Below are 25,816 nucleotides of genomic sequence, written 5' to 3'. Positions count from 1 at the left end.
CACTATGACACATGGACCTAAAACTGATCCAACACGCTGAAGAAAAAAAAAAAAAAAGGTAACCTTTTCAAATATGAGAAAATGGCCATCTGCATGAAGCCTAACAGAGAGGGAGACCATCTTCTATGACCAGTATTCAATTCATATGCCCAATAGGCGGAGCCCTTAAAGCCAAAACTTTACTGAAAGTTCTCATTGCTGGTCATTACATGAAGCTAAACATTTTCATTTGTTTTTCTATTTCTGTGGCTCATGTTTCATCTGTTTCCCTTTTTTTTTTTTTTTTATAGAAATACTCATAAGTTGGTTGTCTGTTGCTAATTATGTATTTAATTTTCCGAATGCAATTAATTTCGGGTATGTTATATGAGGTCGTTCTGTGTCTAATAATAGCTTTGCGTGCATATTGGTTTTATGTGAGCGCAAAGCAAATGTGTGTTTAAAGAATTAGCTTACAGTATATTGATGGAAAATTTGTCAGTAGAATTTCCCTTTATCAGATCTCCCACTGGGGAATAATGAGTGTTGCGTGTAGGCTTTTCATTTTATCATCCACTCTTGCATAGGCGTGGACCACAAGAATTTATCTACAGTTTTTTCCTTTCTTCTAGTTGTCTTTCCAGGAGTGTGAATGATGATTGTTACATTGTTTGCCTTCATTCCTATGTGCCTCAACATTGCCTGTGGTATTTGTGAGAGTGCATATATGACCCCCCCCACTCTTTACAAAAGCGAAATTTCAGAGACCAGTTCTCAGGATTAATGGGGGTCCTGGCGGATGAGCAATCATTTCCAATGTTGGGACTAACCTTTTATTATTATTATTATTATTTATTTATATAGCACCATTAATTCCATGGTGCTGTACATGAGAAGGGTTTACATCAAAATACAAATATCACTTACAGTAAACAAAACTAACAATAACAGACTGGTACAGCGGGAAGAGGACCCTGCCCTTGCGGGCTTACATTCTACATTATTATGGGGAAGGAGACAGTAGGTCGGGGGTTGCAGGAGCTCCGATGGTGTTGAGGTGGCTGTGTGGTCTTTACAGGCTGTAAGCTTCTTTGAAGAGGTGGGTTTTCAGGTTTCTTTTGAAGGATCCAAAAGTAGTGGATAACCGGATGTGTTGGGGCACTGAATTCCAGAGGATGGGTGATATTCGGGAGAAATCTTGGAGGCGATTGGGTGAGGAGCGAATAAGCGTGGAGGAGAGGAGGAGGTCTTGGGAGGACCGGTGATTACATGAGGGAAGATATTGAGAGATTAGTGTGGAAATATACGGAGGAGAAAGATTATGGATGGCTTTGTAGGTCAGTGTTAGTAGTTTAAACTGAATACGCTGGGAAATTGGGAGCCAGTGAAGGGATTTGCAAATAGGGAAAGCAGGAGTGTAGCGAGGAGAGAGATTAATTAGTCAGGCAGCAGAGTAAAGGATAGACTGGAGGGGTGCCAGAGTGTTAGAAGGTAGGCCACAGAGGAGTATGTTGCAGTAGTCGAGGCGGGAAATGATTAGGGCATGCACGAGCATTTTGGTAGAGTGGGTTGAGGAAAGGACGGATTCTGGAAATATTTTTGAGCTGGAGGCGACAGGAGGTGGCGAGAGCTTGGATGTGCGGTTTGAAGGACAGGGCAGAGTCAAGGGTTATTCCGAGGCAGCGGATTTTGGGGACAGGGGAAAGTGTGATTTGATTTATTTTGATAGATAGATCAGGTAGGGAAGATATGCGTGATGGAGGAAAGATAATGAATTCCGATTTGTCCACATTGAGCTTGAGGAAGCGAGAGGAGAAGGAGGATATGGCTGATAGACACTCTGGGATTCTGGAGAGCAGAGAGGTGACATCTGGGCCAGAGAGGTAGATCTGAGTGTCATCGGCATATAGATTGTACTGGAAGCCATAGGACCTTATGAGTTGTCCCAGGCCGAGTGTACAGATTGAGAAGAGTAAGGGTCCTAGGACAGAGCCTTGGGGGACTCCAACAGAGAGGGGGTGAGATGAAGAAGTAGTATGGGAGTAGGAGATGCTAAATGTGTGGTTGGGAAGGTATGAGGAGATCCAAGATAGGGCAAGGTCTTTGACCCCAAAGGAAGAGAGGATCTGTAGTAGGAGGCAGTGGTCAACTGTGTCGAAGGCAGAGGACAGGTCTAGGAGGAGGAGAATAGAGAATTGTCTGTTAGCTTTGGCTGTAAGTAAGACGTTAGTAATTTTGGTCAGGGCAGTCTCAGTGGAATGGTGGGGACGGAAGCCAGATTGTAGGTTGTCGAAGAGAGAGTTAGATGCAAAGTGAGAGGAAAGTTCAGCATGGACGTGCTGCTCAAGGAGTTTGGAAGCAAATGGGAGCAAAGATATGGGGCGATAGCTGGACATACCGCTTGGGTCAAGGGATGGCTTTTTGAGGATAGGTGTGATTGTGGCATGTTTGAAGGCAGAGGGGAAAGTACCAGAACTTAGTGAAAGGTTGAAGAGATGGGTTAGGGATGGGATTAGTGTGGTGGTGAGGTTGGGGAGGAGGTGGGATGGGATGGGGTCAAGTGCACAAGTGGTGAGGTGTGATTTGGAGAGAAGATGAGCAAGCTCCCCTTCAGAGATTTTGGAGAGTGAAGTTATGGGGTTTGGGCATTGGTCTCTCATACAAAGGGGTTGTGGTGGTTGGACAACAAAGACTTGCCTTTTAAGATGGCCATACAAAAATTGATCATCCAGATCAGATTGTCCTGCAAGAATGATGCCTGAAAATTCCCGAAATGCTCACTGAAGATCGTTTGTTCTTTACTTAGTATCATTGAACATGTAGTCTCGGTTTCAACAACTTTTACAGCTAATATGGACTAAAAAATAGAGGGTTAAATTCTCCTGGTGGACATTTATTCAACCATCAACTTACTGCTATCTAATCAGTGTTTTAACGTCTTAGCAATGGCTGCCATAAATGTATGGTGGCCGTCTGTTTAAATCATCCCCCCAACAAAATCCCCCCAAAATTACATATTTCGTATTGCTGTGTGCATATGTTCACAAACTTACAAAATATAAAAATATTTATTCCATACAATAAACATTTTTCAGTGGCTCCAATAACCCCAAAATGCAAAAATAAGCAATCCGCACAAATATCCCAAAATGGTATCAATAAAAACATGAATTGACGCACACAAAAAAAAAAGATTCATACACGTCCATTGACTGAAAAGTTTAAGAAAAGTTGTAGGTCTCAGAAAATGGCAACACAAACCAATGTATTTTCTCTGAAAATTTTCTCCAAAATGTTTTACTGCTTCATTTATTTTTTTGCCATATTATTTATTTTAAGCAATTTTGTACATTTGGCATCACCATAATACTGGTTTGGAAAATTATGTTGCCAGGTTGTTTTTCCACGACAAACGTGGAATTGCATTTTTTTTTTACCATTTCACATAACTTGTCATTTTTTTTTCATGGTTTTTCAGTGCATTATATCGTAAAAAGAATGGTTTATATTCAAAACTACATCTTGTCCCATAAAAATCAAGCCCTCGTATGGCTGTGTCAGGAGACAAGGAAATTGTTATTGATTTTGGAAGTGCAAAATAAATAAATCTCCCATTCCTTAAGGAATTAAAGGAAATCTGTCTGTTTTCTGCAGCTTAGACCACACGCACCATGAATCCGGGTCCAGCCCTGCTCTTGCCACTATGCATACATGGCTGTAATAGCAGCACCAATCTCTGATTGTGCCCCCGGTATAGGCAGCATGAATCAGCTGACTGCTTCCCCTGAGAGTAACACACCACATGGCGTGGGCAGGCTGAAGACATGGGGAGGAGGATTTGTGCCACCACTATGTTTGCTTGGAGACTTGCTTACCTCGTTCAATTCTTACACACGTTAAAATAATAATAGTTTGAGGGAAGGTTTCCCCCTTTGAGCATTCATCAGAATAGTTTCATTTACTGACAGCAAGCAGATATATTGGAGACAGTGAGGAATTAAAATATGAAATGGTCCTTATAAAATGATGCTCATTTGCGTAAAACTAGACCATTTCTATTGACCGTTTTACGCCATCCGATAATTGGACACTCATCCCTGATTAAATATTAGTGTTAACCTGCGGGCAATCTCCAATCAACGAGCAAAGCTCTGTTGGCTGATTTGATTTTTATGTTTTATGCATAAAAATCATCGTTATTGGCAGTATACCTCTAAGAGTATGGTCAACAGAAGGTTGGCAGAAGGAGCTTTCTTGTACAGGCTTGGCTCAAGCTGCCCTGTCTAGCGGGTCCCAGGGCTACACTGGCCCTCACCCTTTAACCCTTATACAGGAATATGGACTTATGTAGGCCCCTTGGGTTGTGTCCACGGAGTGGCATCTGGCCAGCAGAGCAAGCTAACAGAGAATAGCCAGAACCAGGAGTTGAAGAACAAAACCTAGGACGTGAGGTGCCTGGAAGAAATTCCTGCCTACTTTCTTTATTACAATACCACCCCCCTCCTAGGTAGTGTCTTCATCTTTCTTCTGCGCAGGCGCCGGCAAGTCTCGGATGCTGCGCAGTGACTCACATACGCGGAAGCAGGTTGAAGACACTGCCATTAGAAGGGCGGATTAGGCACCCGTAACCGCATGAGTGCATGGCACATGTATGAGATTACGGCGCCGCATCTGCACGTCACAGGGTAGTGTGACGTTTATGGGAGTCGGGTGGTATTGTAATGAGAGGAGGCAGGGATTTCTTCGAGGCACCGAACGCCCCGGAGACTGGGAGAGATCATTAATATAGAAGATTAAGGCCAGGTGCCCATGATCCAGAACTAGCAGCCCTTTGAATGCAGCGTTGACATGCTGCTGTCTGGAAAGACGCACCACATGTCAGTCTCCGCGGGTGATCCACAGGTGTCTGTGGATGCATAGTGGATATTGGGATTTCTTGAATGCTGTCACAGCTGTCCGCTGCGGGTTAGACGCTGCATAAATACGCAACATCAAACCCACAGCAGTTCCTGATCTTGGGCACATACCCTTAAAGTGCATTTCTCAACATCTAGACCGCAGCTATGAGGCATAAAGATAAGACTAGTTTAACCATTCTATTACCTTTTGCCCATAGTAATAGCTTAAGTGTGTCTCAGGTGTGACAGATTCCCTTTAACAACAGAGGCAGAGGTAGAATGTAACAGCATCGTCCTGTATAAACAAAGGTTTGTGTACCAAATATTAAGTTATATTTTTCTATTGTATCAAATACTTATTTCATGCAGTAAATTGCAAATTACCGTAATTATGTAAAAATCATACATTGTGATTTTCTGGTTTTTATATTTAGATTCAATCTCTCACAGGTGAAGTGTGCTCACGTCAAAAATTACAGACCTTTCCATTCTTTATAGGTAGAAAAACGTGCAAAATCTTCAGTGTGTCAAATACTTATTTTCCCCACTGTATCTTTACTCCATTTTGCTTTTTTTGTATTCTTATTTCTAGCAATTTGACTTAATAAAATAATACTGGTCATTTCTGGATCAATAATTTTGCAATCTCGAATTGTTATCAAACACTTGTTGAATAGTTTGTAACTTTTTTTCTGGCAGTAAAGATTCTTGTGTAACATACCTTAATTCACTTAGGAGGTTTTTTTTTCTTTTTATTTAATGCCAAGAATAGCTGGCTTGGTAGTACATGCTGTTATTTTTTTAAATCGACTTGTAGAACTGCATTCTTCCCTGTGTCCGTTATTCATTCCTAACTGTTGGATTATCCTTTTAATTGCTTTTATAAACAGGATAACAGAAAGCTTTTTATTATTAGGGATGGCAGAATTGATATTTCTAAGACTATTGATATTTGTGAATTGTGGATTTCTCTAAGTCTTTTTTTCACAAAATTTGCATCTCCTAAATGTTCCAAGTTCCTCTCTTTGTACGTAGCCAGGACGGCGAATAGATTTGCAGAGCTTATCATAAGGCAGGAATAAAACATATTTATACTTGGCTAAGGATTGGTGTGTCTGTGACCTTAGCCTACAGTATACTGTAACGTTGACATTGGTGACCATTCTTAAGTCAGAACCCAAAAGTGTGTTCTTTCAGCCTACATGCCATTTTTTACTGTATAGATGTTAACATTCTTCTACTTTTCTATACGATTATTGGTGGCCACATGTATTCTCATGTCAGTCAGGCGTCTCTGGTTGACCATTTAGTATGTAAAGTGGTGTCTGACTTTCCCTAACAGCAGATGTCAAAGGTATATGTGTATTTCGGGAGGAACAGTTGGCCGACAGCTATCGAATGAGTATGAGCAGCTCCCTAGATGCGATGGTTTATGGTGCAACTATAGTACATTCCGGGGCTCGACAGAACCCATACCGCAAGTTGGCAAGTGCAAAAAAGCAGCTCTCCACTATCTTGTTTTTTTTTTTAATTGTTATTGATGTTTAGAAATAGACACTTGTCTATTGGGGTAGTATGCCGTCATGATTAGCAGTTGTGTACGATGAATTTTACAAATGACCTGGCTGTTAGGTGAACTCTACAGGTGAACGCTGTGTGCTCGACTCTTAGCCTTGAAGAACGCAGCCTCGCGAGTCTAGAGATGCTCTAGTGGAGGTTGGAGGAAGTGAAGCAGATGGTGTTTACATGTTCATCTGTCAGTACCACCATTACTAGGCCGCATTCACACACACTCCCAGTGCAGAGTATGAGCAGAGCTGTACACTCACGCCTGGGCTTATGGTGGGAAACTGCCTTACAGAAATAAACATTCCCCCAGACATTGTGATGAATTTTCCGCTTGATTCATCTGTAGATCAGGGGCAGCAGGTGCAGGACACAAGCATCAGGAGGAGGAGGAGGGTTGTGATCATACAGTGTAACCCCCTCTTCCCCGCCCTGACTTGTGCTTCTTCCTCTACAGATGAGTAACCTCCCTCCTCCTCTTCCATTGCAGGTCATTCGGGAGATGCTGGGCGCTTTACAAGAAGGTACCTTGGGAATACGGGGGAAGGGGTGCAATGAAATGCTCATTCTTGGCGAGTAAACATTGCATTTTTGATGTATGCCATCTGATAGTTGCATGGGCATGCAAGTGCTTTAGGTTTTGTAATCCTCATTCATCTTAATCAGGTAGGCAAGACCTAGTTTTTTTGGTAATTAATTTATTATGTGCATGTAATAGACATGTTTCCTCTATTTCAGTTTTAGATTTCTGTAATGATGCTTCAGGTTTTTCTTATACAGAAAGGAGCTCTAAGGCATCCTCCTGAGGATTCACAGTTTGGACCAGTGGCTGCTGGTCTGAGCGGTGTGCTTTCACATTCAGAAGCCGCTTTGCCTCCGCAGAATTGCAGGAGTGCTGAGGTTCCGAAACCTACCGAACCCAGTGATCCGCAATCAGCTTGCAAGAATGCGATCCTTGCTTACAGAACCAGCCACCTCTGATTCACGGGAGAGGTGGTCGACAACTTGGGCAAAGAACTTTATAGAATTAAAAATCACTCAACTTTTGAGATGAGAGGATTTTTAATAATATATGGATTACAAAGTTGCTATAGTTTTTACAAGCGAGTTACAATTTACCCATTTCACAACACGGAACATCCCTTTAATAGTTCTGTAACACATTGCATAATAGATACTTATTTTTATGCATTTCATTTTGAGCCGTCTTCCTGGAGTTCTTCTGCCTTTCGGGTATATTCACATGTTATGTTTATTCTCTGTCAATGTGTTGACTTGACGTCTTTTATCTTTGAGAAAATGCTCCACACCGATGTCCATTTAAAAAATGACAACATTAGATTTTATTGCGTGTGTGCATTCTTCAATAAAACAAGTTTTAAAAAAGAAATGTCTGGGGAAAAAACCATATGTGAACATACCCTTATATTTATTTTCCAATTTTTTTCTAATTTCGCTTTAGTTCATCAACATTATGTATGCATTAGTCTCTGAGATCTTTCTCATAGAAGCCAAGTAATCTACCAGTATGTTATTAAATGTGGGGGTAGATAAAAAAAAGGGGAACAAATAAGTACAGGTGTAATTTAGTTTCAATTGTTCAATGCAAGTTTTAAATTCACACAACTATATAAAAAAAATTCCAGTAAAAAAGGCCATTGTATTGTCATTTGTATGACATTTGTTTTATACATCAGCAGTTAATAACATTTACAAGACCATATACAGTTTCTAATGTTAATAATGGCAATGCAGCCGTAAAAACTGGATGCTACATGGATGATCTATATGGGATCCCATAGACTTGAATAGGCAAGTCTCATCCGAAATACAAAAGAGACGTGTGCATACTGCGATTTTATTCATGTTGACATTTGCAGCCCTATTGAATAACATTGTTGCAAGTGCTTTCCATGTGATATCATTTTTTTTTCATGGGCAACACTCGGACTGTATGAACGCACCCTGACACTACTGAGACACTGTACCCATCCAATAAGGCTGGGTTCACACACATACGTTAAATGGGCTGCTGTAATGCAAGTGCCGACTTTGGCACATGGCTAGCGCAGATAGAGCATCTGCTATCTCTATCTGTGCTAGCAGTGATGGACCCGGAAACGCTGCAGCCCGCATCTCCGGGTCCGTCACTCAATGATGGCACATGGCTAGCGCACGCCCATTGTGGGCGTGCGCTAGTGATGCGTCCGACATTGCAGTCAATGGCGGCGCTAGCGGACTACGTTACACCGCGTTATGCAGCGGTGTAACGTAGTCCGTCTAATGGACTGGGGGAACACAATCTGAACCCAACCTAATCCAGAATGTTAGGGACCATTAATCCTGTTGTGGAAGAATTTTACGGGTTTAGATCTCATTCACACCTCTGTATTACAATTTGAAATACAGAATACAATACAGAAGCAGAAATTTTTTTTGTAATATTTGTCCTGTTTTTTTTTTCCATATTGTTTTTTTTTCATTGGGTACAGGGCTTGTGTGACACGACATAACAGGGAATGCAATTGCTGACACCACTGGAACGGTGACAAGATCGGAGGGGAGATTAGGTGTTTTTATTTTAATGGGTCCACACGTGAGGAATGAGAAGGGGTTGTCCAAGTAGTGGATAACCTCTTCAAAAAATAAAATGTATTACTCGGGGGAGCAGCAGGAATAAAATAAGAGCAAAAAACGGGCACTTTTCACATGGTGACATTTTTTCAATAGAAAAAAAAATGGAAGAATAAAGACTAAACTAATACAGATCCATATTATCTAGGTATACTGGTGTGAATGAGCCCTTCATTGTCATATTTATTATGAAATAAGTTTGAGAAAAGAAAATTAAGGAACTCTAGAAAGAATGGTATATGTTTTAATGTCTTGGTACAGTAGTAAAGGATATTTACAATGTACCTATAAATCTATCTCTGTGTAATGGAGTCTTTGTGTAGCGAGAGTGCTGTAGGCCATAGTCTAGAGAGAAAGGCCTACATATTATTGTTCTGTTGTGCATTATGAATGAGTACGACGTTCTGTACAGGCAGTATAGATTATGGATGGGCATTCTTTGTATTCAGGTTTGGAAGATAATGCGCGCACACGCTGAGTATTTGGTGAGATTTTTACCTCAGTATTTGTAACCTAAAACTAGGAGTGGAACAATCAGAGGAAAAGTATAATAGAAACACATCACCACTTCTGTATTTATCACCCACTCCTGGTTTGGGCTTACAAATACTGAGGTAAAAAAATCACCAAATAACAACATGTGCACGTGGCCTTAGGGTGTTTCAGATGCTTTTGCAAAATCGCATCATTTTGACGCAGTTTAGAGATAAACCTTTTAAGAGTACCTGTAGTATTTGGTGACTTTTCAATATCTACGTTATAAGGCCTCAACACAACAGAACCTATGTATGACTCGTGTCAGTCTTTGGTTTCTTCCCACCAAGTCATACCAACAATTATGCGTCTATTGAAAAATATTACTTTTATTTCATCCTTTTCAAGGGAACTTGACAGCTGATAAATGCTGCCCGATGCGCTGGCATCATGCATCAGATACTGGCTGCGGCCTTTCAGAAAATAACACACTTTAAAAGCCGCTGGGGAAATGCTTTTCTGACTAGTCCAAATAGACCACACATGTTTGTAAGGGCGTGTTCACGTGACTGTATTTTTAGTTAGTGCTGTTCTTGAGAAAGACTGACCTCACTGCACTCAGACTGATGTTATTCAATTAAATCATTCAGACATCAGTTTATATCTGCTTGAAAAAAAATCGCAGCATGCTCTAGTTTCTTCCCTATCTTGTATAAGGCTCACTTATTTTAGTCTGAGTGCACAAAAAAATATATATCTATATATAATGTATAACATCCGATTTTATACAGACACATTACAATTCGTAAAATTGAAAACTGTATTTAGTCTTGTAAATTTTGCTAATTGCTGATGTATAAAAAGGAATGCCATGCGGACGTAAACAATGGGCATGCAGATGACAATATGGTTGAAAAATCATCCGTTTTACATCCACATGTTACATACGCTTAACTGAATTTGACCTGCCATGTTATTCCATGTGGTGAATGCGGTAAAAAAAAAAAATAAACACGCCAAAAATGTCTCGCTTTAACATACTTACGAAAAAGTGAATTAAAAGCGATAAAAAAAGTCATATGTAAATATGAATGAAAACACCAAACCATACCTCAAAAACCAAACCCTAATATGGTGCATTTGGCAAAAAAAAAAGTTACGGCTCTCAGAATATGATGATGCAAAAACAAATTCATTTTTGTAAAATATTGTTTATTGTGAAAAAATGGCAAACCATAAAAAGTTATATATATCTGGTATTGCTATAATTGCAGCGACCCGACAAACGAATCTGTCTTATCACTTTTACCGCATGGTGAACGGATAAGAAAACTGAATTGCTGTTTTTTGTTAATTTTGTGTTTGAAAAATCTGAATAAAAATAAATATTATGTGCCCCAAAATAGTACCAAAAAATCTGTAACTCGCCCCATAAAAAAAAATAATCTTTTACACAGCTCTGCTCACAACAAAATAAAAAAGTTACAGCTCTCAGAATGTGGCGATGAAAAAAACAAGTTTTTATAAGGAAGCATTTTTACTGTGTGATAGCAGCAAGACATAAAATAAAATATAAATCTAGTATAGCTGTAATCACAGAAGAATAAATCTGCCTTATCACTTATACTGCATGGATAACTTAGTAAAATTAAAAATAAGAACTACTCTTGTACTGCTGTCTATATTTGCTCATTGTACCTCCCAAAAATCTGAATAAGACTCTGTTCACATTTATCCTGCGTTCTCTGCTTACACCAGGGTTTCTGTGTAAATTCCCTAAAACCACGATTCAGACAAAACACTAAATGGAACCACTCACTTATGAGGCAGGTGGAGTCACTTTGGACTGGTCTGTGTGCCGGCTGTATCCAAACGCGACATGACACCCGCAGATCACATCAAAGTCTGCATTCAAAAACATCGCTCCTTACCTTCCGAGCCCTGCCGTGCACCCAAACAGTAGTTTTTCCTCACATATGGGGTATCGGCATACTCCGGAGAAATTGCATAACAAATTTTGGGGTCCATTTTCTCCTGTTTCCCTTGTGAAAATAACAAATTTGAAGCTAAAAGTACTTTTTTTTTTTATTTTCATGGCTCTACTTTATGAACTAGGAAGCACCTGGTGGCTCGAGGTGCTCACCACACATCTAGATACATTTCTTCAGGGAAGAGTGGGGAGTTCCACCATTTAGGCACACCAGGGGGTCTCCAAACATGACATGGTGTACGCTCTTGATTAGTCATTTTTCCATTCAAAAAGTCAAACTGTGTTCCTTCCCTTTTGAGCCCTGCCCTAGTTTTCCCCCACATATGGGGTATCTGCATATTCAGGAGAAATATGCAACAAATTTTGGGGTCCATTTTCTCCTGTTACCCTTGTGAAAAATTTTGAGGGGCTAAAGTAAAATTTTTGTGGGAAAAAAAAGTAAAATGTAAATTTTTTTCCTTTGACACTGCTTTAGTTCCTGTGAAGCATCTGAAAGATCAATACACTTTTTAAATGTAGTTTTGACGACTTTGAGGGGTTCAGTTTTTAGAATGGTGTTACTATTTTCTGTCATATAGGCCCGTCAAAGTCACTTCAAATGTGATGTGGTGCTTAAGAAAATGGTTTTGTACATTTTGCTGGAAAATTTAAACTGCTGATCAAATTTTCACCCTTCTAACTATAAAAAGAATGTTTAAAAAAATGATGCAGATGTAAAGTAGGCATGTGGGAAATGTTATTTATTAACTATTTTGTGTGCTTTAACGCTCTGGTTTAAGTGCATAAGAATTAAAATTGTGAAATGTACAAAAGTTTCACTACATTTGTGATATTTTCACAAATAAATGCAAGTTGTATTGAATAAATTTGACCACTACAATGGTACAATAACGAAAAATCAGTCTCAGAATCAGTGGGATCAGTTGAAGCGTTTATGGTTATGAAAGTCAATAGTGGCTTTGTCACTAAGGGAGATTGGCTGTGCAATTAGATTGCAAGAAAAATGATATATGAACTTGCCCATGCATTATGTGTCCATGAACTATGCACTAAAATAAACGGATAGCAACGTTTTGAGCTTAAATGCACAATAAAAATTTCCACAGCTTAATGTGTTTAAAAAAATGTTCCTGTGCCGAGATAATCTTATAAATGTGCCCCTGTTGTGTACTGTGTAATGGCTGTATCTGACCATACAGGGACATAGTCTGATCATACCACAGCTCCTGGCCACGGGAAGATGCGTAAGTGAATATGTTGACCACACAGCATAGTTAAAGTTGCTTTTTTTTATTTAGGTAAGGTTACATGCCCACGATCAGGATTAGTAGCGTTTTGGATGCAGCGTATTTTCGCTGCGTTCTAATTTACTGCATTTGTGTTTTGGTACATGTGGATTTACCGCTTGTAATGACATTCTATTGCTGAAAATATGCAGCGTCTGTGCTACAGAAATTGACATGCTGCAGCTCAGAAACCCGCACCGCGGGTGAGTTTACGCAGCGTTAAATTGAAGCACAGTGGGTATGGGATTTCTATAAATCCCATCCACTGTGCTTGTAATGTAGAATGCACTGCATCCAAAATGCTACTATTCCTGATCGTGGGCTTTGTAGCCTAACACACTTTCTGTTTGTTTTGTCACAGGAGAGAGTGTTTGTTAGTGACCAACCTGGTGAGCTCTTCCTAAATTAAGTCAGTGATATATGAGCTCAGTGGAAACTGTCGCTTGTACCTCACTGATTTGATTTCTGGTGCGCTCACAGAGCTGGTCATCAGCAGAAACACTTGATCCTTTGATAAAACGGACAGGGAAATGTGTTTCTCATATTATCTTGAAACAAGAACCAGTATCAGGTCAAAGTTATACCACTTTTGCCTTTATTTTAATTCTGCTGCTCGGTTCTGTTGTTTTTTTTGTTTGTTTTTTTAAAATCTGATATGCAGTTCCATAGAGATGGGTCTAGTTATTTAGTTCTACTTTTTATAGTCTTTACCATAGATTCACCCTTTCAGCTGAGCAACGGGAATTAAATAAGAGCAAAAACTGGTCACTTTTGACCTGGTGACCATTCTGCATTAACGAGTCATTATTTAGGTTGAGAAAATCCAGGTCAAATTAAAGGGAATCTGTCACCCCAAAAATCGTATATGAGCTAAGGCCACCGGCATCATGGGCTTATCTACATTCTGTAATGCTGTAGATAAGCCCCCGATGTAACCTGAAATATAAGAAAAACAAGTTAGATTATACTCACCCAGGGGCGGTCCCGCTGCGGTCTGGGTCCGATGGACGTCGCGGTCCGGGTCCGGCGCCTCCTAGCTTCATACGATGACGTCCTCTTCTCATCTTCCTGCCGCGGCTCTGGCGCAGGCGTACTTTGTCTACCCTGTTGAGGGCAGAGCAAAGTACTGCAGTGCGCATGCGTCGGGAAAAGTCAGAGGCTCTGCGCACTGCAGTACTTTGCTCTGCCCTCAACAGGGTAGACAAAGTACGCCTGTGCAGGAGCCGCAGCAGGAAGACAAGAAGAGGACGTCATCGTATGAAGCTAGGAGGCGCCGGACCCAGACCGCGACGCCCATCGGACCCGGACCGCCCCTGGGTGAGTATAATATAACCTGTTTTTCTTACCTTCAGGATATATCGGGGGTTTATCTACAGCATTATAGAATGCTGTAGATGAGCCCCTGATGCCGGTGGCCTTAGCTCATATACGATTTTTGGGGTAACAGATTCCCTTTAAGCCTGCTGTCAAATGAGAATAAATCTACACTCTTAGAAATATCTTGACCTTTTAATTCCAAATTTGTTCAAATTACACTTTATTTTACATGGTCCCCATATGTATTTTTATTACTTTGCTTTTACTCAAGTGTTTGCATAAGTGAGCACTAGTGTTGGTCTGGGTAGATAGCCTGTGGTATATTCTGGCATAAGGCAAGTAGTTACTGGGTCAGTCGCGCCTTCCCACAAATACCACTCGTGGTTTGTATTCTGCATTGATGTTTTTATGAATGAATCAATGTCTGTGGTGCTATTTTGTTCTTACTGGCTTATGTTAAGATATTTTACATTTGTTGCATTTTATTCGGAATTGGCATTATACATGGCAACACAAGATCTATTACTTATAAATGAATAAAAAACATGACACAGAGAATTAGTGGAAGAAAAATGGCCGTGATGTTTATTTAGGGTTAACCAATGAAACACATAACTTTAATTTAAATAAACTCATATAAATATCCAGCTTCCAATAAACCAAATCCAATCCGCCCAAACAAATGGGCGATTTTCCCGCCAATAAAACACCACGACAAGGACATAACAGAGGGAGGGTGGGTGGGATCTTCTCTTCTTCACCGCAACGGCGGACTGACAGCTGTCCATAAAAAGTGGGTCTTTATATAGTTTAAATAATCTGCCCAACAACCAAATTCTCCAATGAAAAGCCGTTAAAAACGGCGCCAAAGACACCAGTTAGAACTGGTTCTTCTAAAAATAGTTCACCTGGGCCAACTGACAAGACCCTAAAATTAACCCTTAAAACTAAACAGGGCCATAATAATAGGCCATAACTCCAAAGATCTGTGCAGCCATGAGACCCCCCCTGTATTCTTTTTTGACTTGCGGGGGGGGACTAGCATGGCAACACAAGATCTATTACTTATAAATGAATAAAAAACATGACACAGAGAATTAGTGGAAGAAAAATGGCCGTGATGTTTATTTAGGGTTAACCAATGAAACACATAACTTTAATTTAAATAAACTCATATAAATATCCAGCTTCCAATAAACCAAATCCAATCCGCCCAAACAAATGGGCGATTTTCCCAAAAGCCAAGCCTCAGAGAGGCGAGGCCCCCCCCAAACCACACAGCCACTTTTCTACCATCGTCTGTAAATTCAAGTTAAAAATGTCTAACCCGATGTCCGATAAATGGACCAAATCGTTCCTAAATAGTCCAGGTAAAAAACCCTCCAGCTCCTCGTGTCTGAAGGAAAAACCACCAATTAAAGGTAAAAATTTACTCATGTTCCTATTAACTCGTTTGCGAATCTTATCTAAAAATGACAGATTACTGTCAGACCACAAAAATCTAGGTACTATCTCAGAAAAAATGAAACCAACCGATGGGAATGACTGCTTAAGGTTGCAAATGTCCGATCTCATGAGAGCTAATAAATCAAGAGTTCTTACTTTACCAAGGTCATTACCAGCAAGATGAAAAATGACTAAGTCTGGGAAAGGAAAAATTTTAATACATCTCTTAAACTGAAAGCAAAAATTGGACCAAATCATGCCCCGAACACTATGCCAATAAATTTGAACGTCAGTAGAATTAAAAGAAAGGTTCTCAGAATAAACTCTCTGCCTGGCTCTCTTCTCTGCCCAAAATATGAACGAGTGTCCCACAATCCAGACTATGATAGGACCTGAAAGGTAAATGAAGAATTAGTAGTCATAGAGCTCGTGGCGAACATACAATTTGAATCTTCCAGAATCCCATCTACCCAATTTCTGAATGAAAGCATCATCCAAACCCGCTCGGGATGCCTCAGTAGCAGCACCTATGCGAAATGAGTGGGAGGTAATCCTTAAATGTTGACAATTCAAAAAACATAAGCATTTTTTTAAAATGGCATTAAATTGAAATATTGTGACTGGCGATCTGTCCATATGAATAAATAATGAGCCTCCGCTCTCAGGCCTTATCAGGAGCCAGCGCTTTAAACTAGAAACTGGGCATATTGCAGGGACAGAAAAAGAGTTGACTCTCAGCCTAGACCCCCTGCCCAATTGGTCAGTTTTTGATTTTCTAATAAACAATACCAAATAAGAATCATGAATGCTAATGTCAGCAAATAGCAAACCAGAAGGCTCTGCTTTCCTAGCTGACACCACTTCACCAACCCTTAATGCTCCAAAAAATGTCAGGGTGAAAATTGTATGAAATAGCAGGCTCTCCTCAACCGAAATACAAACCTTTGAAAGAACTAAACATAAATCCTGTAAAAACGAAAAAGAGATCGGGCGTCTAGAGTCTGCCTTAAAATTAGATCTCTTCAGACCTTTTAAAAATTGTTTTACAGGAAAAAAACCGGTTAAAGGGGGGCTACCCCTTAATTTAAAAAAAAATGACACCCCCGCAAAGGATTTGGCTATCGCTGAATGAGAAAGGCCTAGCTTAGCCAGAGATTCAGCAAACCTGAGGCCCGAAAAAGCACTAGATGTGTTGTAATTTAGATTGTTCAGCATACAAAAATTCACCCATCTATGCCATGCGGCCGAGTAATCAGCCCATGATCTGTCAGAAAGTGAGTTCTTAATACAGTGAGGAATCAGCTCAAGATTAAATCCCAAATCGACTGAGGGCAGGGAGTCGGTTCCAAGTCTGCGACGGGTACCTGTGAACGAAAAATTGACCGCTCATGCCTAGCCAATAAACCCGCAGTAACTGACCATTTGCTTAAACCCCGGTTAGCCTTAATCCAAATATTGCATTTTAAGCAAGTTAAAACTAACTGCCTAAGGATAGCCGAAGCCCATTTGTTCTTTGAAGACAGGGTATTAATAGAGAAAATTACTCCTTGGTTTAAGGACAAAATGACAATTCTAGAATCCTTAATTAAAGGGCCCCATAAATAAAGCCCTAAAAAAATTACAAAAAGTTCAAAAACCATCTCAATGTTTGTAATATGACCGTCCATCCACTGAGGTGGCCACCGAACGGTGCACCAGTGAGATGACAAGAAAACACCACCGCCAAAGGTGGGGTCAGCTGCAACAGAAAAGGGGATGGAATCAGCAGAGACAAAAGCGGATTGCCAAGAAGAATGTCCGTTGAATTCAGAAAGGAATTTAAGTCAAACTTTAACATCCTCCCTCATCTCTGAAGAAATTCTAATATGAAAAGAAGGAGATGTTATACCTGCAGTCGCATCATATAACCGCCTAGAAAAAACGCTCCCAAAAGGAATTATGCGGAGTGCAAAATTAAGTAAGCCCAGTAAAGATTGGAGTTCTTTTAAAGTCAGCTTTTTCTTGGACAGACAATTATTAAGAGCGTCAGTTAGTTTGGTAATTTTATCGATCGGGAGTCTGGATTCCATCTTGACTGAGTCTAAAGTTATTCCAAGAAATTCAATGGAAGTACAAGGAAAAACAGTTTTTTCGTGGGCAATAGGGACCCCAAAATAATCACACATTCTCAAAAATTTATTAAGTGTGTCCAAGGCAAGAGTGGAATCAGGGGGACCTACAAAAAGGAAATCATCTAAATAATGCAAAATTTTGACATTGGGGGAATTGGATTCCAGAACCCAATGCAAAAATGACGAAAAAGTCTCAAAATAAAAACAAGATAAAGAAAAACCCATGGGGAGGCACTTGTCAAAAAAGAAGAGATTTTCAAAATAAAACCCCAAAGAATTGAAACCCCTGGGATCTATAGGAAGTAGACGAAACGCTGACTTAATGTCTGACTTAGACATGAGCGCGTTAACGCCGACAGACCTAAGCATTTCGATGGCAGAATCAAATGATGAATAGCTAACAGAGCAAACATCTTTATCCACTTCATCATTTAAAGATGAGCCAGGGGGGTAAGATAAGTGATGAATTAAACGGAAGGACCCTGAATCTTTTTTGGGAACTAAACCTAATGGGGAAATTCGAAAATTCGTAAAAGGAGGGGAGGTGAAAGGACCTGCAACCCTTCCCAGTTTTAATTCGCTAAGAATTTTATCCCTGGCTACATCCGGATTAACCGACAGGGAAGGCAGGTTTCTTACAATATTGCATCCGATCCCTTGAAAAGGTGGGACAAAAAAACCTTTCAAAAAACCGTCAAAAATCAAGTCTGGGTATTTGTTTAGCCAATAAACCAGACTTTCCAGCTTCACTGGTGTCTGAGCCCTTTGAAATAGAGTCCTTTGAAAGTGCCTGCTGTGCGGACTGTTTTTTAAAACACCTCGACATAGAGTGTGCGTTTCCACAAAACGAACACTCGTGCCGAAAACGACAATTACTGTTCCACTTACAGCCGGAGTCATTGAAAGCAAAGCAGACACCTTTCTTAGGGACGACTGAAGGAGCTTGTTTCAAAGATGCCTGTCTCTGAGGCAGCATCAAATTTATCCATAATCCGACATCCTTTATACCCCAGGAGAGGTCAGGATGAACCGCCAACTTTTGTCTAAAGGATTCATCATAGTTTAGCCAGGCAAAACCGCCAAAGTTGCGGTATGCCTCCAAAACTATGTCGATATGTTGAAACAATTTACTACATAACTCTGGAAATTTCTCGCCGAGAACAGCCGAGTAGATGGAAAAGGCTTGTAACCAATTATTAAAAGATTTAATGTGACCACGTTTAGGGTCATCTACATCAGATTTATCGTCACGCCTTTCAGGTTTACTATGCTGTTCCCTGCGAGGAAGGAGCGAGAATAAATCAACATATTGATTGCTCCAAATAATGTCTTTAACTGCAGAACTTAAATGAAACCCTAAAGGGGAAAGCTCGCAAGTGAGGGCTTCTTTAAAATAATTTTGAGGACATGAAGAGGGAACTGTGACATTTGAATTGCTAATATTGCTAGCTGAATGAGAAGAGGACTTAAAAACCTCACCCAGCGTTTCTGACATCACATCCCTGATCATGTTTTTAATCTGAATATGTGAAACAGACAGGGGCACACAAATGTTCTCACCGCTACCGTTGTCTTGAATGCTGGGATCTGGTTGGCAGCCAGCGCTCCAGCCCTCCATGCTGGGCGAGCGCCGCTGCATTCCAGCTGGAGAAGGCTGGCAGCAAACATCGGCTTGAGTTGCTAGAAGATCAGACGCAGGAGCAGGAATCTTGATAGAAGATGAAGCCATCCCCGGCGGAGCGCCTGACAGAGGGGTTCCTGCAGCGCTTTTACGGCTGCACCTCACCCCCGATATGCCGGCGCTCCTGGATGACGTGGCTGTCGCTGGTTCCTGACGCGGATGCAGATCTCGCGCTGGACTGCGCGATCTCGTCTTCCTTGAGCGGGAAGATCTCCTGGCCGGAGCTTGAGCACGCCGGCGTGGCTGGACTGAGGACCGCGATGCTGGAGACGGCGGCAGTGCAGGACCCGAAACTCCGCTGAAGGACGGTGGAGCAGGAGCGACTTGAAACGAAGAATCTTCATCAGACGCCGGTAAAGGAGGGGGGGAGACGGCATCAGAAGCTACCGGTTCAGGTTCTATAGCCAGGCAGCTCTTCAGCCAATCTACCCCGCCCTCCAAGCTGGCTCTGGCAATCAGCTGCTGCACCAAGGCTTCCATCCCAGAGGATCTTCTCTTCTTCACCGCAACGGCGGACTGACAGCTGTCCATAAAAAGTGGGTCTTTATATAGTTTAAATAATCTGCCCAACAACCAAATTCTCCAATGAAAAGCCGTTAAAAACGGCGCCAAAGACACCAGTTAGAACTGGTTCTTCTAAAAATAGTTCACCTGGGCCAACTGACAAGACCCTAAAATTAACCCTTAAAACTAAACAGGGCCATAATAATAGGCCATAACTCCAAAGATCTGTGCAGCCATGAGACCCCCCCTGTATTCTTTTTTGACTTGCGGGGGGGACTAGCATTCTTTTGCACAAGTTACACAGTGGATAAAAAAAGTCTACACACCACTGGTAAAATGTCTGTTTTTTTTTTGTCATGTGAAAATAAATCACATCACATGTTACAGGGTATATATATATATTAGATTCCTTGATAAGGCGTTGATCCAGGGAACTAGTCTGATTGTCGTATGTGGGGTCGGGAAGGAATTTTTTTCCCCATGGTGGAGCTTACTCTTACCACATGGGTTTTTTTTGCCTTCCCCTGGATCAACATGTTAGGGCATGTTAGGCTATGGGTTGAACTAGATGGACTTAAAGTCTTCCTTGAACCTTAATAACTATGTAACTATGTAACATCAAGAAGAATCATTTCAGAACTTTTTCCACCTTTAAGCCACATTCACACATTCAGTATTTGGTTAGTATTTGACATCAGTTTTTGTTTTTCCAAACAATTTTATTAACATCTTCAACCAAAACAAGACATAGAGAGAGCAAGGTTAACATAAATGCAATGGCAGGAAACATTCATGAAGCATAAAAGTAAAAATAGAATAAAATAAAATAACAAAACAATAAATACAGTAAATATTTCCAGCCAGCGAGACCATTTTTTCAAAAAGGAAGGAAAGCAGCCATTCAGTAACGCCAGTTTTTGTTCATAGGATTTATGCAAAGCCAGTTTGTCAATAATTTCTTGTGAACAGGGTATTTTAGAAGATTTAAAAAAAAAAAAGCAATAGCATTCTTAGAAACTAAAAGCAGATGTATAACAAGTTTCCTAAAAGGTGGAGTCAATTGATCTGCATTCAACGAGAGCAGGGCCAACTGAGGAGACAGAAAAATCCGAACGTTTTAATATTATAGAAATAAGAGAAGAGATTTCATCCCAAAGAGATCTAATACGTGGACAAAACCAAACAAATGGGAAAGGCTACATAATGTCCACAGTCCCTCCAGCAGAGAGGGGAATTGGAAGGAATAATAAATGCTAAGTGAGGCGGTGAATAATACCACCTAGAGATAAGTTTAAAATAAGACTCATGAAGAGCCATGGACATGGTGGCAGACTAAGTCAAGGACATGGCCAGTTTCCAATCATCTAGAATTATGGAAAGATTCAAAGTAGATTCCCATTTGCTCATGTATTGGAATTTTATAATTTTGAAATCGTTATTAAACCACTGGTAGATATACTGAGTAGACCAAAATATGCTATGACCGGAGTTGCATAAAATATTAATCGCCGGCTCTGATAAAGGAGGGCGACCAGTCACTAGTGGCCTCAAAAAATCCTTTAAAATAGTAAACTGCATAAAAGCCGATGAGGGAACACCAAACCTATCTCTAAGGTGGGTAAATGAAACAACCTTGTTACCATCAAAGATGTCATGTAGTTTACAGATTCCCCAGAAAGCCCAACTTGAATGCAGATCAAACGAGAAAACAGCAGCCAAAAAAGAGTGGGGAAGACTCCGCATAAGTTCCATCCTAGTGAAACCACTTTTAATTTTGCGAAATTTCCGCCATGCCACAAGAATAGCTACAAATATCGAATGATCAGACCAAAGCAAAGACTTAGAGGTAAATAAATTGATAATAATATTACACGGTGGAGAATTTCTATTAAAATATAATTCCAATTCCACCCATGAAGGTGTATGATCTGCAGACCACCAATATAGACTCTGTTTAATTAAATTAGAGAAATAATAGGCCAAAATATTAGGTAGACTCATACCCCTACACAATTTATGTTTATACAGTTGACTAGCGGCTATAGGAGCTCTCTTGTTGCCCCAAACAAACAGATTGAGGTGTGCCTGCAAACTGGTCAAATAAGAAGTAGAAACAAGTAAAGGAAGGGACCTGAAGATATAGAGGATCTTGGGAAGAATTATTCATTTTACAATAAGGCACTTTCCCCACCACGATAATACTTTATCATCATAAAATCTAAGCTCTTTAGAAATGGAAGCAATCAGAGAATCCAAATTGCTGGGAATCAAGGAGCTAAGGTTTCTAGAAAATCTCAGACCCAAATAAACAATATCCGTCTCCACCCAACCCCAGGGCGAAATATCCTTTATACTCCGGATTTGAGAATCAGCGAGGTTAAATTGAAAAATTTTCGACTTGGACTCGTTAATTTTAAAATGCAAAAAAATGAAATTTTTTTAAAGAAGGGTTTGCAAATGTGTAATCGAACGACTAGGATTGGTAAGAGACAGGAGAATATCATCAGCACATAAACTGATTTTAAATTCCTTACGATCCGTGCGAACTCCCTCTATGGAGGGATTATCTCTAATGAGCTGGGCTAATGGCTATATGGCAAGGGCAAAAAGCAGTGGAGAAAGGGGGCAACCCTGCCGAGTACCATTAGAGATTGGAAATGGGGAAGAAAAGTGATTATTAATATAAATTTTTGCCTGAGGATCGGAATATATAGCCATAATTTTATTTATAAAGTCCAAATCAAAGCCAAATTTTTGTAGGGAACATTTGAGAAAAGTCCAATTTAAGCGATCAAACGCTTTATCTGCATCAAGGGAAATAAAGTGGAGTTAATTTTTCGGGAATTAATTAATTTAATAATATTTATCAGCCTCCTGGTACCTTCAATGGATTACCGGTGCTTGATAAATCCAATCTGGCCCGTGGAAATTAATTTGGGCAAAATAAGGTTAAGGCGGTTAGCTAAGATTTTGGAATACATTTTGAGATCAGTATTAATTAATGAAATGGGACGGTAATTAAGTATTTGATCAGGACTAGTATGAGGCTTGGGAATAAGTATAATTGTGGCATCCAAATTTTCCCTAGGGAAAGAACCAATAGATGAAGTGGCATTGAAAATTTGAACTAAATGGGGGACAAGAATTTCACAGAATGATTTATAATAATTATTGCTATAACCATCAGGACCAGGAGCCTTATAAGATTTCAGTTGTTTTATTGTGTCACTAATCTCTTCTGCAGTAAAAGGAGCAGCCAAAAAGTCTGCATCCATGGAATCAAGTTGTGGAAGATTGACAGAAGACAAAAAGTCATCAATAGATCTCGCACCTGGAATGGGAAGAGAGGGATCAGACCGCAAATTACATAATTGATTGAAATATTGTGCAAATTCATTTGCAATGTCCTGTGGGTGAGAGAAATGCCCTTAGGAGAAATTATCTTGTCGATTCGGTTACGTATTCTAACCTTTTTAATTCTATTAAACATAAAACGAGTGGGCTTGTTAAGGGAGACATCAGTATTTGTAAGCCAAAACCAGAAGTTGGACAATCAAAGGGAAAGTTTAATAGAAACACTTCACCATTTCTGTTTTTCTTCCACTCCTGATTTTGGCTTACAAATACTGAGGTAAAATACTGAATGTCTGAATGTGGCCTTAGTATCACCCATAATTTGTACAAATCTAAGAAAAATAAAGAACTAAAATAATGTGGCTACATAATTATAAACACTAGTGATGGGCGAATATACTCATTACTCGAGATTTCTCGAGCATGCTCGGGGTCTTCCGAGTATTTTTTAGTGCTTGGAGATTTATTCTTGCCACACCTGAATGATTTACATCTGTTAGCCAGCATAAGTACATGTGGGGATTCCCTAGCAACCAGGCAACCCCCACATGTACTTATGCTGGCTAACAGATGTAAATCATTCAGCTGAGGCAAGAAAAACGAAAACTAAAAAATACTCGGAGGACCCCCGAGCATGCTCAAGAAATCTCGAGTAACGAGTATATTCGCTCATCTACTATATAATTGTCTAAGGGTCACTTCCATCTTTCTGTCTGTCTGTCATGGATATTCATTGGTCGCGGCCTCTGTCTGTCAGGGAAATCCAAGTCGCTGATTGGTCGCGGCAAAACGGCCACGACCAATCAGCGACGGGCACAGTCCGGTGACAAAATGGCCGCTCCTTCCTCCCCGCAGCGAGTGCCCACTCCATAATCCTCTCCAGTCACCGCTCACACAGGGTTAATGGCAGCGGTAATGGACCGCGTTATGCCGCGGGTAACGCACTCCGTTACCGCTGCTATTAACCCTGTGTGACCAACGTTTTACTATTGATGCTGCCTATGCGGCATCATTAGTTAAAAGATCTAATGTTAAAAATAATTAAAAAATTAAAAAATCGTTATATACTCACCGTCCGTTGGCCCCTCAGATCCAGAACCGGCCTTTCCTGCTCCTCGCGACGCTCCGGTGACCGCTCCATGCATTGCGGTCTCTCGAGATGATGACGTAGCAATGCACTCTTGGGACCGGAGCACCCGAGGAGCCTCGGTAACCACTTTGCCTGGATCCAGAGCCAACGGAAGGTGAGTATATAACTATTTTTTTATTTTAATTCTTTTTTTTTTTAACAGGGATATGATGCCCACATTGCTATATATTGCGTGGGCTGTGCAATATACTACGTGGGCTGTGCAATGTACTGCATGGACTGTGCAATATACTACGTGGGCTGTGCAATGTACTGCATGGGCTGTGCAATATACTACGTCAGCTGTGCTATATACTACGTGGGCTGTGCAATATACTACGTGGGCTGCGCAATGTACAACGTGGGCTGTGCAATATACTACGTGGGCTGTGGAATATACTACGTGGGCTGTGCAATATACTACGTGGGCTGTGCAATATACTACGTGGGCTGTGCAATATACTACGTGGGCTGTGCAATATACTACGTGGGCTGTGCAATATACTACGTGGGCTGTGCAATATACTACGTGCGCTGTGCAATATAGTACGTGGGCTGTGCAATATAATACGTGGGCTGTGCAATGTTCTGCGTGGGCTGTGCAATGTTCTGCGTGGGCTGTGCAATGTTCTGCGTGGGCTGTGCAATGTTCTGCGTGGGCTGTGCAATGTTCTGCGTGGGCTGTGCAATGTTCTGCGTGGGCTGTGCAATGTTCTGCGTGGGCTGTGCAATGTTCTGCGTGGGCTGTGCAATGTTCTGCGTGGGCTGTGCAATGTTCTGCGTGGGCTGTGCAATGTTCTGCGTGGGCTGTGCAATGTTCTGCGTGGGCTGTGCAATGTTCTGCGTGGGCTGTGCAATGTTCTGCGTGGGCTGTGCAATGTTCTGCGTGGGCTGTGCAATGTTCTGCGTGGGCTGTGCAATGTTCTGCGTGGGCTGTGCAATGTTCTGCGTGGGCTGTGCAATGTTCTGCGTGGGCTGTGCAATGTTCTGCGTGGGCTGTGCAATGTTCTGCGTGGGCTGTGCAATGTTCTGCGTGGGCTGTGCAATGTTCTGCGTGGGCTGTGCAATGTTCTGCGTGGGCTGTGCAATGTTCTGCGTGGGCTGTGCAATGTTCTGCGTGGGCTGTGCAATGTTCTGCGTGGGCTGTGCAATGTTCTGCGTGGGCTGTGCAATGTTCTGCGTGGGCTGTGCAATGTTCTGCGTGGGCTGTGCAATGTTCTGCGTGGGCTGTGCAATGTTCTGCGTGGGCTGTGCAATGTTCTGCGTGGGCTGTGCAATGTTCTGCGTGGGCTGTGCAATGTTCTGCGTGGGCTGTGCAATGTTCTGCGTGGGCTGTGCAATGTTCTGCGTGGGCTGTGCAATGTTCTGCGTGGGCTGTGCAATGTTCTGCGTGGGCTGTGCAATGTTCTGCGTGGGCTGTGCAATGTTCTGCGTGGGCTGTGCAATG

The 25,816-nt window shown here is 41.1% G+C and overlaps 1 protein-coding gene across 2 annotated transcripts in view; it reads left to right on the top strand.

Moving 5' to 3' along the window:
* Window positions 1-25,816, top strand: part of PIK3C2B (phosphatidylinositol-4-phosphate 3-kinase catalytic subunit type 2 beta) — a 146,719-nt gene that overhangs the window by 16,245 nt on the left and 104,658 nt on the right. The window contains exon 2 of one of the 2 annotated variants that reach the window (XM_077295052.1): window positions 6,934-6,967. The exons of the other annotated variant lie outside the window; for it this stretch is intronic. The gene's annotated coding sequence lies outside the window, so the exon portion shown is untranslated. The remainder of the gene's footprint in view (window positions 1-6,933; window positions 6,968-25,816) is intronic. 2 annotated transcript variants of the gene reach the window in all.

This window comes from Ranitomeya variabilis, chromosome 3, assembly GCF_051348905.1.
Source record: "Ranitomeya variabilis isolate aRanVar5 chromosome 3, aRanVar5.hap1, whole genome shotgun sequence".
Lineage (NCBI taxonomy): Eukaryota > Metazoa > Chordata > Amphibia > Anura > Dendrobatidae > Ranitomeya > Ranitomeya variabilis.
Note: the sequence above shows the minus strand (reverse complement) of the source record. Positions and strands in the feature narration are given on the sequence as shown.